Source organism: Aulonocara stuartgranti, assembly GCF_965226115.1.
Source record: "Aulonocara stuartgranti genome assembly, chromosome: 15".
Classification (NCBI taxonomy): domain Eukaryota; kingdom Metazoa; phylum Chordata; class Actinopteri; order Cichliformes; family Cichlidae; genus Aulonocara; species Aulonocara stuartgranti.
The window spans coordinates 10,626,645-10,639,853 of NC_138951.1; the positions used below are offsets into that span (position 1 = coordinate 10,626,645).

General features: G+C 39.3%; 1 long non-coding RNA gene across 1 annotated transcript; it reads left to right on the forward strand.

Annotated features, from left to right (window-relative positions):
* Positions 1-548: 548 nt before the first annotated feature.
* LOC309689977 lies at positions 549-4,682 on the forward strand. The gene is made up of 2 exons (XR_014271573.1): positions 549-910; positions 2,349-4,682. It is a non-coding gene; the product is annotated as an uncharacterized lncRNA (long non-coding RNA).
* The last annotated feature ends 8,527 nt before the right edge of the window (positions 4,683-13,209 follow it).

Below are 13,209 nucleotides of genomic sequence, written 5' to 3' on the forward strand. Positions count from 1 at the left end.
AGTTTTAGTTGTGAAAGTGTCCAGTGTCCCAGCTCAAATTTTGGGGAATAAAAACATGAATTCAGTTTGTTTTTTGACAAAATTTAAACATAGTTTAAGGAGGCTTTTAGAGAGACTTAAAAATGATTTGCTGTCTTATTTTTATGGCTGGTCGTATATAAATTTGTTAAGTACTGTATTCTACCAAAGGGTGGAAACAGACATGTTTTTAAAAATATAATATATTGTTATTTAGAAATATTTTGAATAATATGTTCTCATTCAGAAACTGATGTTTCTGTGTGCAAAATGTTTCCGCATCCTTGACAGAGCAGATTTCCATTGATAAACAAAATGCTTTCAATGGGTAGCAGATCTAGACTGCAGACATCCCATGCTGCTTTGTCGTCGGTTGATTGAACGTTTCGGTGGCCACTGGACTTGGAACACCGCTCACAAGTATGATAATAATTCACTGCACCTCCAATAGCTCTGCTAATCCATCAGTGACACAAATGCACAACCGCATGAAGACACAAGCACCGTCCAAAACCATGTGACCAGCTTACGCAATCAGGTCAAGGGTTTATATACTACCTACAGAGGCTGGACTCCTTCAGGGCAGATCATCACTGTGCAGGTGTGTGTCTGAGTGAGTGGGTGAGGTGTGTTTGCGTGTGTGTTTTTGGACACGGGGGAGAGTTGCTGTTGCCTCCACACTCAGGCTGGGGAAGAGAACCGAGGGCAAAGAGTCACATAACACTAAGAAGCAGAGGGATAACCAGTGAAACAGTTGCCTGGCTGAACGTCCTGAGGGAAACTCGCAGAGGGGTTTTGTGGTCTCACCTGTGAAGCATCAGCGAGAACAACAACAACAACAATGTTTTTCCGCATCCCTCGGCTGACCCCTGGATATATTAGATACCTCCAGGTACGTAAGATGCTTTGAGGTAATTTTCTTCTTTGGGTAGACATTAGGGGACATCTGCAGTGGCACAAACAGTGGAGGCAGCGTCTCCAACAACAAACAACTGTTGAGCTCTGGAGCCGAGGCCCTACAAATTTAACTGTGCTTCAGTAAAAGAAAAACAAAAGGCTGTAGATTTTAAACGAAACCATGACAAATTTCACCTCAGTAATATTTCTTTTTGCAGCCATTTGAGCAAAGAATTTTCCATAACATAGGTAAAAATTAGGTTTCTGTTATTGCATTACACTGGCCACCACCACAAATCCTTTTTGAAAATGATTCCACTAAGTCATCGCTGTGCTCAAAATGCCAGGTTTAGTGTGTGTCATGGTCGGATTGAGGATAGAGGATTAGAGCAGCCTGTCTTAAATGGATTTGAGTCAGAGATTCCTTCGCTTCCTGGGGTCAGGTTAATGCCCTCTAATTAGATCTCTAGAAGCATGGCATGAGACCCTGGAGGGTATATGGGACTGTATTGGTTTTAGAAACCTCCAGTATGGTTTGTGTCTGTTTTAAAAATGATTATTACTGTGGCTCAGTTCATCCCAGCTTATGTTCAGGAGCTTAACTCGTACTCCGGTAAAACAGGATTGTGATTTGTGTAAACAGAACTTCATTTTTATGAGCAATATAACAAAAGGCTGTACTCCTTTGCTAACTATTTATAACTTTATCTCCTAAATATGGAGAATATTCATGTTTTTAGCTCTGTGTAAGTCAATTTTTCAGACATCTAAAAATAGATTTAAATAAAAAACTGTTCATAATATAACGCTCAATCTCTCCATTTATAAAATAAAATAAATACATTTGGAGACTCCTAGTTTTCACTGGATAGTGCCTGGCACACCAGTGTTGAGCTCAGAAAGTAACTGAATCTGTGTCTGACTTTAGGGCATGTGTTGGATTGGCACTAAATTTTGAGACCCCTCCAAAACCCCCCACAGAGGACTGAAACACCGGCATCAGCTGTATGGGGTGCTTCAAGGTTCAAGGTTCAAGGTTCTTTATTTGTCACATGCATAGTTATACAAGTATAACACACAGTGAAATGTAGCCTGACACGCTCCTCGACATGTGCAAAAAAATTGGGGGGGGGGGGGTTGTAGAGGAAAAACATTATATTTAAATATATATATATATATGTAGTATATACAAATACTTGAACAAATACTTAATATTCACAAAAGTGGAGATTCTAGCACGGCTGTTCCCTTATGGTAAGACGATTGCTGGGCTGAAGCAGGTGTGCGACCAGGGCCACCTGTTCACTGATTCAACCGCAGCCAGAGCCAGGAGGATCACCAGGAGGATCATCCCTGGCGATGATGGTGGTGCCCGGTGGTGGAGGTTGTCGCAGCTGCTGAGTGGTGGTGGTGACCCCTGCTCTCTCTTTCAGACCCAGGCAGCCCAGACTGTGGTGCAGAGCCGGGAGGGCCCTGCTACGCCGCGCATGGCTTTCCTGCTGGGTCTCGTGGGTATCGGCATGTCCGGCTACAGCTCACGCCAGCTCACGCTGCACTACAAGCCCTCAAATCACCTCTTTAGATGAAATGGATGGAGAACACACAGACTTTTCTTTTTTCTTTTGGGAAATACGCTTATTAAATGTGGACTCCAGCAAGTTTGTTTTTGTAGTTAAGAAACGGTCTAACACCTCTAAACCTCACAGTGATTTATACACTTTCCAGTTTTGTGAGGTTTAGGGATGTTGATGAATTTTGTTTCCTGGCTCAAAATTCACAATAAGCAGAAACAAGTGAAAATGATGGGATAAATAATAAATAAGGCTATTTCCCAAAAACTCAAACTGTCGATTGAAGTGATGTTACCACATTGTATGTTTCTGTTCTGTATTTTTTCTTATGTGCATCCCTACTAATTATTCCCTTCATGTGGTTAAAGTTCAATATTTAATTTGTTATAATGTTGTGGTATTTGAGTTGACAAGATTGTTGCCTTAAGGCTCAGATAGTGCAGTTAAAAAGCAGAAAAACATATTTTAAAAAATCCCTCTTACTTCAAGTACCGTGCATTTTTTTTTTCAACCTATATGCAGTAACACAGAGGCAGCTTTTGATGTTTCTGCTGAACGTTGTTGATGCTGCACTCGAGCCACAGTCCCAGCCCATGTTTGGTGCCTTACTGTGGGAGTATTCAGTCAGAGCTGGCCTTTGAAACAGATTCACAGGCTAAAGCACTTAGCAAAATGCATCAGCGGTCTTCAAAGACACTAAATACAGCTTAGCCAAGCCTAAAGAAATCTCTTCCAAAATCCTCAATCTTTTAATCATTCCTTTCTTTATCTGTGAGATTTTGGCAAACTCTGTGATGTAACACAGAGATCCCAGCTCCCTCTTCTTTCTGGAGGAGGAAAGCCAGCGTTGTGATGTCTTGGCCTGTTTGTGCTTCTTGGATTTCTTGTGTAACAGAGAGATCAAATTAGAAGCATATTTAAATCAGGGTAACTGAAGTCTGCTTTCACTCTCAATTCTTGTCGAGAGTTGACAGCGTGGGTTTCTGATATCTTTTTCCGCTCTATCAAAATGCCAGAGAAGTGAAGAAAATCTGCCTGCTCACAGTCGGCTGCTCAGAAGAGCACAAAGAAAAATGCTTTAACAGAAACATAAGAAATGTGAAGCCTTTGAGATGCGAGCAATGCTGTTTTGCACTTTTTTGTTGTGTGTACATATTTTGTATATAATCGTGTACATATTGCATGCTGAATGAGATTAGTAGCCAATGACGTGGTGTGCTACCAGCCTGTGATGTGAGCTGGACTGGGGGACGTCTGGCTGGATTGACACACAGCACTGCTGTGTTGGTGTCAGGCATAGGAACCAGGACAGCCACCCTGGGTACCACCTGGACAGCCATGTGAATCCACCCGGATCTCTCCCATTTGCACCCCACTGTAAATCAAAGTGAATGTAGATGAATGACCACTACGGTCTCTTAACATAGGTAGACTCCTTTTCTGGGAGTGGGGGCGGGTATCTTCTGTGCACAGTAAATTTCAATGGAAAAAACCCTTTGACAGCATATGAATGTATTGCCTACAGGGAATAAAACTGATCAGTTAAACTGTAATTGTGAAGATGACTGTGTCATAATCACCTGGCTAAAGCAGTTTAGCGTGAACAGGTCACAGAGGACGTGCAGTTATGCTGCAATCCCTCAAAGATCTTCTGTCTTTTTTTAGATAAGCTTATACGTAAAGGTGAGAGGCTTCTGAAATACAGATATAGATATAGCAGTTCAAGAAGTGTGCTTTTTTATGTCTGTTAACTGCATGGCAAAGATTCAAATCTCCGTAGGGTGATTTTAAATAATATGTTGTTGTTATGCTTTATTATTGCTGAAGCTTTACTCGTTTAGCTTTCTTGTTAGTGTTTGTGGACTAATGGCATAAAATGTCTCAAATACTGCTGATTATCTGAGTTTGTAATTAGAACTGTGTATGTTTAAGCCCATCATCATATCCTTTATTTATTTAGCTAGGTCCTTTTGATGTTACAAAAGGCCAGAGGAGATTATTTGCATGCCACCAGAGTGCTTCTGTGTTATTATTATTTTTATTTTTTAATTTATAAGTAGTAAAACTGAGCTGTGGTGTCATGGATCGTTAAGGTTTACCTGAAGCATTCTAAATACACAACTCAGCACCTCTGAAAATGCATTATTTTGTACTGTTCAGTGTATTCGTGTGTGCTAATAAATCAGTAGAACTCAACACAAGGTCTTTTTTGTGTATCCTGCAAATTTCAGAGTCCTGATCTGAAGAAAAACAACTTTCTGCTATGTAAATGAAAAGAAGGTAATGCTTTATGTGCTCACTAGATGTCAGCGTACTTGTTTTTAGCCATTTTCTCAGGACGCAACAAGTGCACAACCTGGACAATATGGGAGGAAAGGAAATGACCCATCATTTACACAAGCTGAGGGAACATTATCAGCAAAGCAAATATTTGAAGGAATACTGGTATTTCATAAATTTCCACTGCAGTCCCACCTGGTTTGTCAATCACTTCAGTTCACAAAGTAGAGAAAATCCCCAGAGCATGTGCTTAAATCATATCTCGTGATTTAAACAGATATTTGTTTTGCTTTCTGCCTTTTTAAGGTTTTTGGTTGGTTACTTTCTGCAGGGAAATAACATATTGTTCTCTAACAGCTGGAGATTCATGCTGTTTCAAATCAGCCAAATTGACAAACACTTCAGAAAGTCACATTTCCATTGAACTGCTAACAAGTGAAGGCTGACCCACTTATAGATGTACATGTGAGCTGCTTTGGGAACAAGCCCTGCTCTATGTCGGTAGGAGCCAGTCATGGTTGCAGTTGTGCTACTTACAGAGAAAATGAGTGGAAATATACTGGGAACTTGTGATACTTGCAGTGATTAAAATGGGGTTTAACCACTTGTTGGTAACAGTCACACCAGTGTGGTGGCCACAGTGGGCACAGCTAAACATGCCTATTCTTCTGGGTTTTAAGAAAAACCTGTTTCCTCGGGGTGGAACATCAGGAAATCTTACTAATGAGCAAACATTAGAGAGGCAATGTGGAGACAGTTTAGACATGTGCACAGGAGGCATAGTGGATATAATGGACGAAGGATGTTGAAGATGAAGCTGCCAGAAATGAGGAAAAGACCACAGAAGACCAAAGAGAGGATGCATGAATGCCGTGAAGGACAAGCAGAGGGTTGGTGTCACATACATGATGAGGTGAGACTGCAGCAGATGAACCACTGCGATGACCCCTAAAGGGAGCAGTCAAAAAAAGAAGAAGAGAAGAACATCTGGAATCAGGACAGAGAGACATTTTCTTAGTCTGCCTCATTCAAGTTCACAAAAACACACTCACACACACTCACACATACACACACACACAGAGGTCCTTTGTGTTTCAGAGCCGTCACCTCAGCAGGCTCTTGTTACGTCCCTTAAAGCCAACAACAAAGAGCTGAATGTCTTTTCTACCAGAGCGATGGATGAGAGGGGATCAGGGGCATATCCACAAAACCTGATAAGCCTGATACCGTTGGTGAGACTGTATGTGTTTGTAGGTATTTTCAGAGTTATTTCTCCCTTATAATCACCTAATACAAGCACATGTTAATGAAAAGAGGGAAATTGTAACAAGATGGCCTGACTTAATAATGTGCATTGTACAGCGGCACCTCCAGTGGGTTTTGTAACAAGAAACAATCTGTCAATGTAGACAACAAAAAATTAAAGCGCCTCTGACCAACAGCAGGCCACAAGAAAAGCAAGCATTCCTCTCGTACTGTATGTCCCTTTCTTATAGCTTATATCCTCTTCTTGAATCAGTTCCACACATTATTAAAGAAAAAAAGGTGGTTTTGCAAATTTGTGGTGCCAAAACGAGACCCACTAATGTCAGCAGTTATGCAAGGGGTTTCACAAGACATAACCAAACACCAGCACCAGCAGCATCAGCAGGGAGAGACTCCTACGCTTTAACTTTTGCTACGCATAGATATCTAATCTGTCTTTTCCCCTCAAATACACCAAGATAACTAGAATCAAAAATGTAGCTTTTCAAAATATTCTTTATTACATACTTTCCTGTTTCTATTCTGACTTTAGAATGTCATTCAATTATGATTGGATTTTCATAGATGATTTATAGGCTGAAATGTAACTTTTCAGCAAATAGTTTCATATATCTGTGAAGCATAAAGAGGGAAATAAAGACATATTTCTATCAGATTCCCATGTACACACAGAAGCATAAACAGATTGATGTGAGAAAGCACTTTTCCTTTTTTAACCCTATGAATTTGTATGTTGTACTCACACGTTCTTTCTTCTTTTAAATACCCCATTAACAACAAAAGAGCTTTATTTTTTTAAGTTATATTTTTGGCATTTAAAATTAAAAAAAAGAACAAAATATAATGCTTTCAGAGTTTTTTCATTCATTCATTTCATTTGTTTGCTTAAACAGTAAATGACTGGAACTATTAAAAGGAATAAATTGCTAGAAAAATACTAAAAGGAAAGTTTGCACATTTACTAAGTAAAAGAATAAATAGAACAATAAAATATGAACCTTATTAAAATGCAGCAGCTCATTATCTTTTCTATGCAAATACAGTCACGTGTTCCCAGATTCATTAGTCAAAAGAAAAAGAAATTCAATCAATGATCTTTAATTCTGTAGAAATGTATTTTTTTTGTCATGTTTTGTCCTTCCTGGGCTTATTTATAGACTTAAAGAGGAAACAGCAGCGTTGTGGGTGCGTGATTGTTCCCAAACACTAAGGGCGAGCTGTATATGCAAAGACACATCTAACCGGTGTTAGGCCTACACTTCAAAATTAACGAGGTGTGATCACGTAAATGTCTCCTCTCTTTGTGCTGAAGCAGTGAGTTACAAGTGTTTGATAACACTTATGTAGAAAATCCTCTGGCATATATAACAGTGCAGCTGAGCAACATTGCTACTGCCAAGTCATCTATCTTAGGGGAAATGCCCTCAGACATACAGCACAATTTGTGCAATTGCCTCTGAGACCAGTGGAAACATGATTTATATTTACGTTTAAAATCCCAAATGCAGGATTGAAAAAGCATGCATTTTCCAAGCTCTGGCCCTGATGGTGTCCAAAACCCCAAAAACCTGCTAAACAGCTTTAAATCATGCTGTTTCACTGACTTACCCTCACGGTTATGGTTTCTGACCTTTCCTTTTGTTTTCTGTCTTCACCTTTCAGTGTTTTACGTGCCCTTCATTGACAGTCCTTGAACATACAGGCAGGGCTTTTGTAAGGAAAGAGAGGAGGAAAACTATAATGACTTTAATGTTTATTGGAATATACAGAAGGAATGGCTGCATTTGAGTGAGAATGGTCTAGGTTTGAATTCTGAAACTTTACTTGATGCGTGAATGTACAACCTCATTTGGTATTTTGATGACGGTGATGGAGAGGGCTGCTGGGCTGAGATCTGATGATTGTTAAGGCCATGGCATAAATTCATATAATATTCATCTTCATGAGATCATTCAGTGCCCCATAAATACAGGCAGCAACACACCCATCAGGGTTTCCTTTAATTTCTCGCCCATTGATACTTTTAGGCACATATTGCCTGATTTTTATGAGTGTTTGGTGGTTTTACTCTTACCTAATGTTTAAATCAAACATATATATAATGTCCTGCAGTGTTCAGAGAGCAAACATTTGAGTTTAAGTCACTCTTTATGTGACAAAAGCACAGCTCAGCTCAGCAGATATTCTCTTAGGAACATCTTGGTGAGTTGGCCTGTGGACATACAGTAATTAAAGCTTTAATCTCTGTTCTTGGCTAACATGTTCTGCTGCAGTGACCTGTGGATCTCATCAGATAGTTGCTGAGTCACAGTTAATCTCAGCCCGTCTCCTTCTGTTTGCTGAGCAACCACAGTGAGCATAAATACAGTGTAAAGACGATAAGGTGTTAAAAATAACTTGTTTTCCAACATTTATCAGACCGGGAAAATCTGAAAGATGATTTTAAAAGTTCTCTTTGCAACAACACACTGCTCAAGACAGGCTATAAGCAATCAGCAGTGGTTACAAAGATTTGTAATGTACACACAGCAAAATAAACAAAATAAATAAACCAAGATAAAGAGTGAAAAGTAAAAAGATTCCCAAATATCAACCACAAAGCTAAGGTAACTTAAAACTTTAGGATAAGCAGCAGTCTGTAAGTGAATGGAGCAGCAAATGTGAATGTGTTGTAGACACAAATAGTGCTTCGTAGTGTAGTGGGTTACACACCTTACAAGCAAAAGACCTATGGTTTGATCTCAGGAGCAGATGCAACTTTGCAAACATGTTGTGGTGTCTCTCTCTTTAAGGGAGTATCTGAAAGTAGTAGATTTACGGATGTTGACAGAGGGAATAACTCTAAGACCCAAACTATTTTGTTGACGTATGTAGGACATTAAGGAAGATTGGAGCAGAATTGCTAAAATTGCTTTGTGGAAATGAATATACAGGTGACTGTGTCACGGCGGGGATCGCTGGTGTGTTTATGGTGTGGACCCAAAAGCAGACAAGGGAGAGGCAGAACTGAATCCTTACTAAAAAAGCAAGCCGTTTATTTCAGGTTGATGTTAAAAAACAGAAAACAAGACAAGGTGTACTGGGACAAATAAAAACTAGAAACTAAGCTGGGAGCAGCTAAGCTAACTATGAAAACTAAGACGTGAGAGACAGGAACATGGAACTGAACAGGAACATGCAAAACATGAACATGAAGAATCAAAAACATGAACATGAACCTGAGCAGTAGTAAGAAAAAAACAGCCAAAAAACTCTGTGACCAGATATGACTCGCCGCGAAGACAACAGACAACCCGACAAAGGACAGAGGAAGACAGAAGACCTAAATGCACAGAAGGATACTGAGGGAAGTGGAAACCCCTGGGGGACACAGCTGACACAAATGATCATGATGTCACAGGGAAAAGTAAAACTAAACACACTGAACATGGAAACACCAGAACTTTCAAAATAAAACAGATTAAAAATGGAGCGACATGAACTGGGACACGCAAGCTTGATACAAGAGGGAGAGGGAGAGGGACACAGAGGAGAGAGACACAAGGGGAACCTACATAGAAGAGGAGACAACACATGACAAACAGAAAAAGACTCAGAAAAAAGGAGACATAGGTGAAACGTAAACTAGAGTAAAACTCAACTAAATCCAAGCTGGTAATAACCACACAAGAACTTAACGTATTTCCAATATAAGAATGTAAAATGTAAAATAAACTCAAAACGCTGGGTCGCAGACTCAGCCCTTGATAGACTGAGTCTAAAAGAAGGACTAGCATAACTCAAGCGTAAAATAGGCAGTAACCGTTAAATGCTTTAAGATTTGTGATGAATCTCAGTGCTCAGTAGATAGCGTAGCAGCATAACCCTGCACTAATTCAAAAGTGGTAGCAAAAAATCTCCTACCTGCCTCAAATTAAAGGAAGTATTTGATTTAATTACAAAGTTTTAAAACAGAAATCCCAGACTCCAACTTTACTTTTTTTAAAACCAGTTGCCGTCTGTGAGTCATAAAATTGACACTTACCAATTATAACTCCACACTATTTGTTGTGGGAAACTAACTCAGTCTTGGAGCCTGGTGCACAGTGATACATAAAAAAAGGAACATTGCATTCTTGACATTCCAGTAGGAGAGGTCCAAGGACTGATCCCTGTGGCACACCCCTATCAAATAATTTTCAAACTATCACACATTTCTTCTCTGATACGTTGTGGGTTGTTTTTTTTCCATTAACATTGCATAATCCACAGCCTTTTTTTTGCTATTTAATATTTTTCTCCTTCTTTCAGCTGCTCCCTTTTAGGGTTTTGCAGCAGTGGATCATCCATTGCACCCTATCCCTTGTGTCCTCTTCTGTCCCATCAACCCTCTGTATGTCCTCCTTCACCACATCCATCTGCGGTCATCCTCCCCTCCTCCTGGCTGATCCATCGTGAAGATCTCTCAATGAGTATGAATGACTACAGTAACAGTTTTGGTTTGTTACTTAAATGCTATTAAAAATCAAGAAACTTCAGATTATCAGTATTTTCCTTTTCTTTGTTTAAAGTAAACCCAGAATGTTGAATTTTGACCACATGATGGTAGCAGAAATAAGTTGCAAAGATGACACTGGCATATTTATTTAAGTCAACAAAGTTTAAGTGTTGCTTATTTAATGATTAAGCATTATGAGGCAACATTGTTGTTCATTTCATGTTTCTATTCTCTTCCAGTTCCTGAGAGAAAAGTTCAGCTCTTTAACTGCAAAATTCTGCATTACACTCACTTAATAGTTGCTGACTTTGTCTATGTGTCATCCTCTGCTGGAAAGAGAGCATGTAATTCACTTTTAAAGCTTTTCCTCTTTGTTGAAGCCAAAATGATGGAGTGAAGGTGGTCAAAGGTAACAAAACCAAAGCTTTCACCTGAATGACACCAAAATGCTCTGCTACAAGACTTCCATTCTCTCAGTAGTACAGAGAGGTTATTAAAACAGCCTTAAAATGACAAGAAGCTGCAACGTCACTGCTGCATCACTTTTTAAACCACATGTAACTGTCTTAGTGTATTAGTGAAGCACAGGTACACAATTAACAGGTTAAGCATGCTTAACAAGCACTACAATGGCCCAAATCTCTTGTTTAAGCTCTGTACGTGTGTGTCCATGTCAGATGTTAAAAGCAGGCCGGATAATCCCCGTTGTGTCCCGCCACGACTGATCATACCTGACCCAAGTGGGTCAGGTATGACCATACGTGACTATGTACAGCAGCAATTAGTCCACTAATGGGTATTGTTACCACAACATGAGTAATTAGTTTCTAGTAACTATGATACTTGACCTTCAAGCACTTCTCAAAGAATGAATTGTAAATATGTTAGTTAAACAGTATTATTACTGTCATGTTTCCTGTCAGTGACCACAGTGATTAACATTCACTGATATTTTTGCTGAAACATTAAAAGTCTATTAGATATTAGACACCCAGTATTAGTAAACACTGTAGGTGCTTTCTAAAGCCTTGGGGAAATTCATTAAATACAGGATTGTAATTCAGTAGGGATGCATTATGTTTCCCATTAGTTTGTACTCCAGCCTTGACATGTTAAAAACAAGAACTTCACTGTCTGAATTAAAATTATGTCATAAATATCTAAATGAGAAAACACCACTGAGAATAAAAAGAACTCTTCGAATGGGTTTCAATTTAAAAATGCTGTTTTTTTTAAATGGTAAAACATAATTTTTCCCGTAAATAAAGGGAACACAAAAATGTACAGACGTCAATCAGGAGGTCCCAGTAAAGTATAAAAGAACACACGTCACTCCATCCTTTGAATTTCTAATTTGGGGGGCTGGTAATTGTGTGTGGGTAAAGACAATTAAGGGGATTGATTAGTGATGTGCCTGTTTGCATCAGAGCCACCTCGCCCGTAAATAACCTCTGTGTTGATACAGTAAGAATGTGTTGATGCATTTCCAAGAAATGGTCTCAGGTGAACAGTTGACCCTGTGATTAACTTTATTATCAAAGGTCACTGATCTGACTGAAGATGGATCCTGACGGCCAGTCGTGGCTTACGTCAGCTGACACTAAACTTTATATACGAGCAATAGAATAAACCGAAACAGGTTATTGGGGACATTTGTCTGTGATGTAACCCTGTTTTCAGTGTCGGCCGTGTAATGATTCTGTTTTGCACCTTATTGTGGCGTAAGTAGTAAAATTACCCCACTAATGAATTCAGAACACAACCTTAGTGAAGTGTTGCACAACAACTTGTTTGGGTTAAAACACCTGTGACCAAAAACATACACTATTCTAGGCGTTAGAAACACCCATAAAAGCCACAAAAACACTCACTCTATGTGTGTGTGTGCTTTTCTAAAAAAAAAAAAAAAATCTGATAACATTTGTTTTTTCTCTCTTACATGTCTTACAACCTGGCTTGCATTTCCAGCTGGCTTACTGTATAATGAGGCATTGAGACAGGAATTTAAGGATCTTTGAATCAGGTGAATGGTCTTAAGCTACAGCTAAGCTAAACTGCAGCTATTTTAAGAGGCCAGCCCACCAGGATAATGTGTCATTTGTTTCCCCGAGCACCAGAGGTCTTTGAAAAAGAGATTTTTAAATGAATACACAGTGGCTCATGCTTAACCCAGCAGTCGCTGTCTATAGTAAACATGAGATCAGACTGTTAAAGATTTTGAGCATGTTTTTTTCTTGTTAATGAATGACTCAGCAGCTTTTTATTGAAGTTTGAAGTTCAACTGCTAATAGTCAAGAGGAAAAAACCCCTTTGAACAGTTCAACACATCTTAAGAGACACTCTGATCTGAAACTGAGTAGCTAAAAATATTTAAACAATGGCTGTGAGAAAAAACAAAAATCAAACAGGGTCTGGATCACAGCTATGCCCCCAGAAGTACATTGTTGTTGTTATTTAATTTTTCTTTCTTCTGTGTGGTCATCAGAATTAAAATACTTTATGGATCCCAGGGGGGAAATTGCTTTGTTACAGAAGCTCAGTTAAAATATAAAAACAAAAGTTTGGGACAGCGCAGTAGTCTGGTGGTTATCGGTGTTGCCGCTTAGCAAGAAGAAGTTTTTGGGTTCAAATGCAGGCTGGGGTCTCTCTGTGAGGAGTTTGCATGTCTGCGTGTGTTCCTTCCTGGTAATATGGATTTCC